Source organism: Rhipicephalus sanguineus, chromosome 6 (genome assembly GCF_013339695.2).
Source record: "Rhipicephalus sanguineus isolate Rsan-2018 chromosome 6, BIME_Rsan_1.4, whole genome shotgun sequence".
NCBI classification, from domain to species: Eukaryota; Metazoa; Arthropoda; class Arachnida; order Ixodida; family Ixodidae; genus Rhipicephalus; species Rhipicephalus sanguineus.
The window spans coordinates 153,944,796-153,955,233 of record NC_051181.1 but is presented as its reverse complement, the minus strand read 5'-3'; positions in this window follow the sequence as shown (position 1 = coordinate 153,955,233).

Below are 10,438 nucleotides of genomic sequence, written 5' to 3'. Positions count from 1 at the left end.
TTGTCGAGGATGTTGGAAAGAAAGTCCTAACGAGGACCCAATGCAGATAAATATGATTAATGACTTTCCCTGAATGCTCTGAACTTATTATTTATTTTTACTATTGTTTCTCGAACGCCATGTGCAGTGCACACCTAGAATACTCGCTTTTTAGCAAATAACAACGAAGGGAGAATCCCTGTTTCTGAAGAAGACTTACTTCATGAAGCTCCCGGGTTCGATCTCGGCCGTGGCGGTCGCATTTCGATGGTGGTGAAATTATAGAGGCTCGTGTATGGTGCGATGTCAGTGCACGTTATTTTTTTTTTTATTTGTATGTACTGCAGGCCCTTCACGGCCCATGCAGGAGTGGGTACATGAATACATGAACATACATACACTGTCAAAAGTTCATGGTGCAAATTGGACACATCACATAAGGTTCATGATTGAGTCAATGGTATTACAACAAACAATTTCATTAGATAAGGTATTCCAGTGGGATACAGCTGACGGAAAAGGGGAATGCTTGTGAGCGTTAACACGACTAAAAGGTTTGCAGATTGTTTTAGAATGATTTTAGTCGCAGTGAGTGCTTAGGCCGATCTTGCAGGTAATTAAAATGGGATATGTGCAAGTGGCCATGGTATAATTGGTAAAGGAATTTTAGCCGTGAGATTTTTGTGCGTTGCGAAAGGGGTTTTGTGTTCGCCCTTGCGAGCAAGCTTGTAGTGCTGGACCGCCTCGCGAAATCTGAATATACGAATCTCATTGCCAGTTTTTGTATTCGTTCAGTTTTACTAATGAGGTGTTTTTGATGGGGACTCCAGATGAGATCGGCGTGCTCTAAACGTGGTCTAATTAGCGTTTTGGCACTAATTACACCAGATGGTCAAAATTTCCGAGGCCCTCCACTACGGCGTGCCCCATATTCATATCTTAGTGTTGGCGCGTAAAACTTCAGATATTATTATTATTATTATTACCCATGTAATATCTACTAATTCAAAGAAAAGAAACTCTCTTGAACAGAACAAAGCATAAGCAGAGGATTTCCCAGAAGAAAAGTCTGGTTTGGTGTCATGTGCCGGAAATTTGTTAAATCTATGTATAGTCGACTACAAATCCGAAGAAGCCCCGCCCAGATTGACGAAAGCGTGGCAGCCCATCACCTCCTCGCACACACACACACACACACACACACACACACACACACACACACACACACACACACACACACACACACACACACACACACACACACACACACACACACACACACACACACACACACACACACACACTCAGTCACTGCCTCACTCCCTCACTCACTCTCTCTCTCTCTCGTCTTCCCAATCGCTAGCATGCCTTCGCTTCTCGGCAGAGACCTAAACTGTGCCGCAAGGAAAGACAAAGTGCAAGCGTCCTCCGGCTCCTATGTTTATTTGCATCTACCTCGAATTTTCGCTCACAGCCGACGCTCCTTTTTCGCTCACAACTGAAGACGCCGCCGCCGCCGCCGCCGCCGCCGCCGCCGACACCTGAATTGCTGTGAAACGAGCTCTTTAACGTTGCCGCGTTAAAAAATTTCACCATCTCCCACTAAAGGGAACCATGTGGGGATGCGAAGGAGCGCGTGGGTCGACTTAAAGTTGGGTTCATCACGGGCACCTTGCCCGATGTTAACGCGTCCTTGCAAGTGGAGCACACCATGAATTCACTGTAGTTGCTGTTGCTGTTACTCGTCCCGAACTCTTGTTGGAGCACGCCACGCGGGTTCATCGCGCGTCTGCAGAATCTCGTTCGCCGATGCCATCACATGATCAACGTTACTAGAACAAACTCAGTTTCAAAGCTCCGTATCTCCGCCAGCGGAGGAGGGTGGTCCGAACGGCGGTCGCGAGAACTAGCGGCGCTGCAGTTCCGTCTTGCGCTACTATCGGCGCGTCGTCTGCTGCCACGGCATAACGCTGCGGTCGCCGCGCAGTTGCTCGCGGCAACTGCGCGGCAACTTTCTTATTGTACTAGTTAGGTGGATACTTAGGTGGATATGCATGAGGTCATCTGCACGCATTGGCCCGCGTGCGTTGTTCATTGATTGGCTAAGAATCGATGTGCGGTCTATATTGCCACGCCCACTTCTTGTTTTATTTTGATGTATTCGGGTTTGACCAGCAAGGACGGTTATCAACGCTCGACGCTGTTCGCGAAGCAGTGTTTGAGAAGCTTCGCGATTGTAGTAGATCGTTTTGGTAAGATTGCGCGCTGCACGCGAATGTTCCAGCTTTGTCGAGAGATAACGCCGCCACCTGCGATATCGCTGGAAAGTTCAACAGCGCCTGTATAAAAGCCGACGCGCTTGACCGCTTGTCAGTTGATCGACGGTAGACGCTCTGTTCGCCGCTATCAGTGTATTACTGTAGTTTGACTTTCAGTTTCCCGGCCACATAAAGAGTTTCATCTCAGACCTGCTGACTGCTGCCTTCGTCGACGTCATGACCCTGTGACAATATTTGAGCTGTCTACATTGCGCTTAACTTCCAAGCATAGGAGCGTAATTAATCGAGATACAAAAACGTCCTAGAAAAACAGTATACTCATGTCGTCTACAATTTATTGAAAAAAACTTTCTCGAAAAACATCACCAATGCTTTGCAATGTTTACAAAACACGTTTTCGCGACGGCTAAAGAGATACTGACCCTAAATCGGAAAATTATACGAGAACTCGGTAAATGAAATCTCAATGTGCGATTACATCAAATAGATGTCGTCTCTGAGCAATTTTTTCAGCGGATAGTTGTATTTTCGGTGCCTCATCTTTCTACGTCGCCTCCTTCTACGGTGCCTTAAACAATTCGAACAGATCGGCCGTCGTGTGAGCACCGAGCAGTTATTCGCGCGTACTCTGTCGCTAGAAGAGTCGTCAGTTTTCAACTTCAGTTTTAGGGGCGAAGCTCCTTAAGGCGGCACCCGTTCGTCCCTCGTCGTGCTCGTAGTAGTGAGTAACAAGTCTTACCCTTTGACCTCCAAGGTGGTGCCGGTGGGAGATTTCTCCTGTGCGTTGTTGAACAATAAAAAATTCGCAGCGTGCGCGTTAACTAAAAGCCGAATTCTTCTGTCTCTGTAGAAGTGTAAGTGTTAGCTAAAAGCCGACTTCTTCTGTCTCTCATTCCCATTAGCAGCCATTGTTTACCTCCAAGGTAGTGCCTGGTGAGATTTCTCCTGTGCGTGATTAAACAATAAAAATTTTGTTCAAAACGCCGTTGATTGATGAAATAAACCAACGAAAGACGCCAGATGTTTTGTAAAAACAAAACGAAAGAACGCCAGATGTTTCTAAAGCAAAACGAAAAAGACGCCAGCTGCTTAACGAAAGACGCAAGGTGTTTTCTAAAGCAATGGTTTTCTAAACAATGAAAATTCACAGCGTACATGTAAAATTAAAGTGAGCTGCAAGTCGTCATAACTCATCGAACCTTTAGTATAAACGCGCCCGATCTCACGTCGGTGATGATGTACTGGGCAGAATTCACGGAAGATTCACGGTTTTTACGCATGTGAAAACGCAAAGTGACAACGTATAAATTAAAAGAAATACAAATATCTCGCTTGTGTGCACTGCGTTCCCCCTCAAAAAGCTACATGTAGAAAATGAAGGAGTATTTTATATATCCCACGCAGAAAATACGGACGCAATTGTGGGACTACATTCATTAGCGTTAGGATACGTGCATTGTGGCTCTGTAGCCTTCGCTTCATTGCCAAGAAAAGTTGTCCGCGAGTATAGCATGCCCAACGAACGCCAACGGAACGCGATCGTGGAGGTGCTCCGGCTTCGCATCGCCTCATGGTCCTCCTACGGTCCCCCCCCCCCCGCCCCTATCTTGCCTCGCGGCGCTGCGGCGCCGACGCAGGCAGCGTCGCGGCAGCGTCTTGATTGAAAAAACCGACCGCTCGCGCTGCACAACCGTTCACTGACCACCCCGCATAAATAGGCACTGGATTTTGACCTCCAAGGTAGTGCGTGTGTGCGATTGCTCCTGTGCGTGATTAAACAATGAAAATTCACAGCGTACATGTAAAATTAAAGTGAGCTGCAAATCGTCATAATTCTCATCGAACCTTTAGTATAAACGCGCCCGATCTCACGTCGGTGATGATGTACTGGGCAGAATTCACGGAAGATTCACGGTTTACCGATGAACCTCCGCAGCTTCGCCCACTCATCATAATTCACTCCGTGGATATGCTGTGATTTTTCAACTTCACCGAGCAGATGTTCCATGCCCGCAGCGCTTCTTACACTGTACGACAGCCGTTTGCGTTTCGTGCTGTCGCCGTTCACTACGCAGTTAAAATGCTCATCAACTACAATTATCTTTCGCACAAGTAAGTCTCCGTTCCCGAAGCAACGTGTGGCATTGGGCTAGTTGGTATTAAATTATTAAACTGCTCAGCGCAAAAAAATTTGACACGGTACAGATAGAAAAGACGAGGACCAGCGCTGGTCCTCGCCTTTTCTATGTGTACCGTGTCAAATTTTTGCGCTGAGCAGCCCGTTCCCGAGACGGCGAGTGTAAAATATTCCGCACATCTTGTTCGATACCTCGTCGTAAAATCTCTCGAAAATCTACTGCTTTGAAGGCATAGCGACAGCTGAGAACTAATCGAATGTCAGTGTGATGCAACTCTCGGTCTCGGTAGCCTATATAGGTAATCGCCTGCCTTTCGTTTTGCTGTTCTAATTCTGGCGGCTCCTCCAAACTAGGCACTGAGCTTTCGCGGGACGCCGTGCGTTTTGGGGGGGATTTGCGCCTAAACCCCGAACATTTTGGCTTTGAAATCTGGGGTGGAAGTGCTGGAAACAAGCGCGGCACGGCACCGGGCGCGAGTTCCCACTTTTCACGTGCGATCAAAACTTCTTGTCCCGCAACGACACGACGATAGTGCTTTACAATGTCGTCACCCTCAAAATGAACATCACAGACCTTGCATTTCGCAGCAAGCTTTCCAGCTTTGCGATGCAAAGCTTGAATGGCGTAGGGTCTTTTGGAGGTCCGAAGAAGTGTCGTGAAGCGGAGTCGTCGTTGCGGCGCAAAGCAAGTCGGCATACCGCACTGTGAATCTGTTCGCCCTCGTTACGCTTCGTACATCATGCACGTGTCTTCGTACAAGACGCTAAGCTTGGTCAAGAACAGTCGCAAAAATGACGAGCTAACAAAGCGCAGACGACGCTGTAACCCACGTCCGCTCGTACATCGGCGGCGCCGATCACAACAAGCGCCAGCCGCGGGAGAGCTAGACTAAAGCTAGACGTGACTGCAGCGCCACTAGTTCTCACGACCGCCACGCGGACCACCTCTCCGGCGGAGCTTTTAAACTGAGTTTGTTCTAGTAACGTTGCACATGATTGCTGAGAGAGTGTAAGGGGAAGAGGCCACAGCGTCTTACCCAGCCCCTTACACAGGCCCGAACGCGCTAGCGCGTGCCAGCACACGTGGTTTTGTCTGCGTTACGCCAAGCTAGGACAGCATACGGCAGCCAGGGCCCCTAAAGTGCTCTGCACGTATCATCGTCAAGGCGGTCGAAGAACAAGACGAAGAAGACTTCTCCTTAGCGCGAGCGCGCGCTCAATATGTTACAGATGGCTGTGGTAGGTTTTAGAAAGCGGACGGTCGCCAATGGAACTGCGGACAAAGCCCAGCGCAAAAGCTGCTTCGCATCTAAAAATATAGTCCCGCGCATGCACTCGGCAATGTTCGCCGAAGGGGCAGTCGCCGGCACGTCCGGCTCATGACGTCATTCTTGAGTGCGCGCCCATTCGTGCAGGCTTGTGCGCATCCGCCTTTGGGGAGGAAATGCCGCAGACTTCTAAAGTTGTGCCCGATTACAGCGAATAATCGTTGTGACTACGTGCAGTTTTAGCAATGCATAACAGATCTCCGATTGTAAGCTACAGAATGATTTTACAGCGGAGCCATCTTAGTCTACCCTGTGTCGTCGTCGTTGTCGTTGTCGTCGTCGTAGTAGTATTAGTAGTAGTAGCAGGCGTCACGCATGTCACGTGACCAGAGGACGGAGGGAATAAAGAAGTAAAACGAAATGATAATAGCGAGTTTTAGTATAGCGGATAACAGCAAACGCAAGGATTTAGCGTTAGCGTTAGCGTTGCGTGCTCCTAACTGCGCATGAGCAGAACGTAAACGTAGCCCGAGCTCTTACGTACGAACGCTATTTCTGGAATATAGCGTTCAACGCTAACGCACGCAAGAGATCCCGTACGTAGGGCAAGATGGCGGTGCCTGTTGAAGCGAGAGCCGTCCACTTCGAATCTTTGTAGCCGTCGTCCTGCATTATTAAACTTATTCATTCCCTAATAATGTTCGTTTTTGATTTAGATTTGAGTAATGAGGCTTCGCCAACCGTGTACCGCCGATAAAATAGCTCCGTTTTTGAGATACAAAGTGGATTTGCGCTGCAGAAGGCTTAGCAAGATTTGTTTGCAAGGTTCGCTCATGTTTTCTGTAGCAGCGCAGAGATGGCGACGCTGTCTTTAGTCGCCTCTTTCCAAGATACGGCCACAAGTCAAGTACATACATGTCAGGCGTCGTCTCCCTTCATGCCTTTCGCGGCAGTGCATGAATGTGACGCGTGATGCGTCCCAGCTTAACAAGGCCAGGTAATAGGGGTCTTGAAGAATTCTCGAACGCGGCATGTCGACAGAAACCAATGTGTCAGAACTCAACACTTGTGCAAACGCGACATGGAGACGCAACAGTGGTGACTTTGGATCAGCTCGACTTGGTGGCGCTTTTGTGGATTCTACAATGCATTTAGTGGTTTTATGTCTAAATGGCACTGCATGTGGTTGCGTTAGCGTTAACGGGAATGCCTTCCGCTGTACTAAAAGACCACCAGTTGACACGCAGAGCGTTCCGGTTTAGCGTTAGCGTTGAGACGCACGCTAACGCTAACGTAAGCGTTTCCCGCTATACTAAAACTCGCTAATGATAATGCTTTTTAACGTAATCAAGTTAATGAAACGAAATTACTACGATGGTGCTCGAAGTGATGATGATCGTGATGATGACTTTTGGTACAGTGTACCGGGAAAGGGATTCCCACATTCATTAATTAAATTAATTTGATTAAATAGATTAATTACAACTAACCAATCGCGTGCGTACAGCTTCGCTGTCCGAAGGTTTTCATGGCGTGCAACAAGCTGAATTTGTTGCTTCATGTAAGTTGTTTAGGTATAAAAAAAAGTATATATATATATATATATATATATATATATATATATATATATAACTGAGAGAGTCCCACGCACGCGGACCGTTGCTCCCGGCAGCAGGGCAGAAAATTCGCTGGCTATATTGTACTGCGTTTCGCTCTTCACGGACTCCTGCGTGGCTGTTGTGTCGTAAGGCTTCGACTCCGACCGAGTGAGAGCTAATTATAGCCGATCTAGGGGACGGCCAAGTACTCGGCATGCCTCAGGAGGCAACCAGAAATCGATAATCCGCCACTACCGAAAATAAACCGAGGGAGTATCGCCTCCACGCACACGGAGCTCGCCGTGAGCTCCGTGTACGCTGTATCTTGTGACAAAGGGACGTAGCGTAGTATTTGCAGCATAGTAGCAACCTATGCGTATTGAATTTCCGCCGGCAGTGAACTTATACAGTACCTACAAAGTCAGTATTAGTATTAGTATTAGTATTAGTATTAGTATTAGTATTAGTATTACTATATATACGCAAGCATTTTGTGCACGTAAATCACATACTCAGCTTCAGTGAGTTGTTACTCAGCTTCGGTCAGGAAGCGGCAAAAATTTGACAAAAATTTATTTGTTACCGAATAGAGAACATATTTGTTTACTTAGACACCCAAAAGGCTACCCCACTGCCCCTTCTTTGTAGCCCTTTGTTTGCTTAAGTATCTAGCTAAAAGGCTACACCATTAGCGCATCTTTGTAGCCCTATTTAGAGAATGTCTGCACTAGGAGCTTCGCAAGGATAGAATAGAAGAAAGGAGATTAGGAAGGAGATGAGCCTATATAGGATCTGCTGGTTTTATTACCAAGGCTGGAATGGCGCCATTCCAGGATTTCGAAACGTTTCCTGGGTCTTTAGAGCCGGCTATAAGAGTGATGTTGAACTCTTCAGTACGAAAAGACGGGTAACATTATTTTACAAAGACACCCGTGGGATTAGGAAAAAAAGATAAGGTCGGGCGTGTGCCGTCAGTTCTCGCTTAATCCTTGTCGCAGTCCCCGTGCGGCTTAGGATCACTGCCTGGCTGTGCATGATAGCGCGTCGATGGAGTCTGCCTCAGAGTCCATTACTCTCCTCGGATCTCCGATTTTTTTCTCTGCCTTTTCTTTCCCTAATTTTAAGGGCTGGGGTGGGGAGGGGTAGCTCGTTATTTTATCATTGCTGGTATGTCACGGCTGCTTCTGCTGTAATCACGAAGAGGAACGACAAAATCACGAAGGTCGAGCAAGTTGATGAAAATTTGTCTTCCTAAAGCCTACGCGATTGAAGAATGCTTACGGGCACGCTTATTCTTCGACGCGCCTCTTGCGTAAGGCCACCTATACGCTCTTCTTTAGAACGCAGCTCGTCAATTGCTTATATATTTTAATACTTTTTTTCTAAAAGCACAGTTCGAGATAAAGGAATGAGAGATTACATCACTAATCTAATAAGGATAAAAAGCTTAAAGAGCTTTAAAAAAACAAAACGAGCACAACTTTGTAGGATCGCAGCTTTTGTCATAAGACCACTCCACTCTGTGTTCTCACAAAAGAGCGGTGTTGGCAGTAATATCATACTTACCGCGTTTGATCTAAACGATTACGTCGAACGTCTGAATTCAACTGGTTTTATTTTTCAATTATTGCATTAGAGTATTAAGGAAACAATAACACTCGGCGGCAAAACAGTGGTCCTACATACTCTGAAATCTCCATGAAAGCTGAGCGCAATATATAGGAGGAGGAATGAACTTTATTAAGAAGCAGAGAACGAGAAATATATTATTTTTATAGCAATGCGAATGGCATAACCCAGCCAGACAAAAAAAATGCACACATTCATCGAATCATGACTCACTGCGGGATGCATTGTACCTCGAGAGGAAACCGGCATGTTCCAGACAGTTCTGTTGTCGGAGACAGGCCCGTACTGTCGTGTCGTAGTGAACCTCATTTCGGATGTGAGCGAGGCAATCTGTACCGCGTGGAAGTGATTTCCGGAGCCAGTGTCGTGGACAAAAGCGTCGAGATTGCGATCTGATGAACAGAGCTAGATCATGTCAAATTACGCGCCAGATGCACCTGTCTGACGTTTAGATAAGCACAGTTAACAGGAACGACAACGCAGTCAAATGAACGCAGATAAACATCTATAAGCACATAATAAATGTTCGCGGTTGAGGACTGTTACTTTCTCGAATGCCATATAGTTTGCGCGTGTATCTCAATTCTCCATGTGTTTATTTTATTTTGTTGTGTTTGTGTGTTTTGTTTTGTATATATCCGCCGACGTTGTATGCGCATTTTAAGACACTTCTATGTATTTCAACTTGATTACAGAAGTCTCACAGTGTTCTTTTACTCTTTTCTGTGTCGTGTTTTGCTTTCGTGCAAAACTAAGAAAATGCTTTTGTTATGTAAATGACTCCTGAGCTTCTATTTTTTTATCTTTACTGTGTCATTCGTTTTCTTTTCTTTTTTTTTTTGCTTTTTTTTCGTTTTGAGCATACAAAAAGAAGTTGCCGGTACCATTGAAGGTGGCAACATCTATGCACTACTAACCACGATATATGAACCATGGCAGTAAAAAAGAAAGACTTATTCTGTGGAAACCAGAAGCTTCCTGACAAACTTATTTAAGGTTAAAGTGCATTATTTGGTAAACGCCAGGTAGCAGCGATATGACCAGCCAGGTAACAGCGATATGACAACGATATTAAAAGCAACTGTAGCTATTTCAAGAGGTTATTTTCAACGATTGATTTTTATAATTACAGCCAAATTCGCGGAGAATAAAATATCTCGTTATTTAATTCATAACTGTCTTCTTAGTAGATGCTGCATTCACCAAAATTTTTTCCTATAATTTGTATAAAATAGTTAAAACACAGCGATCCTCGTTTTCTGAATAGTGTGGGCAAAGGTCTAATCATATCTAGCCGCTTTGAATAGGCTACTCTACAGAAATGGCGTTTTATTTGAGCTCCTCAAAATTTTGAAAGTTAGCTACAGCTTTTCAAGAATGAAGGAGACGCGAACACGAATGTTTGTAGCTTCATTTTCAAGTGCAATTTCTAGAACGGTCGCCCCACTAGAACAAAAATGAAACTCACCGCAGCGTCACGGCTCCGCTATTGCGTGGTTTGGCCGTTTTGCTTTCACACTGGAACAGCTGGCTTACGATAAAAACGTT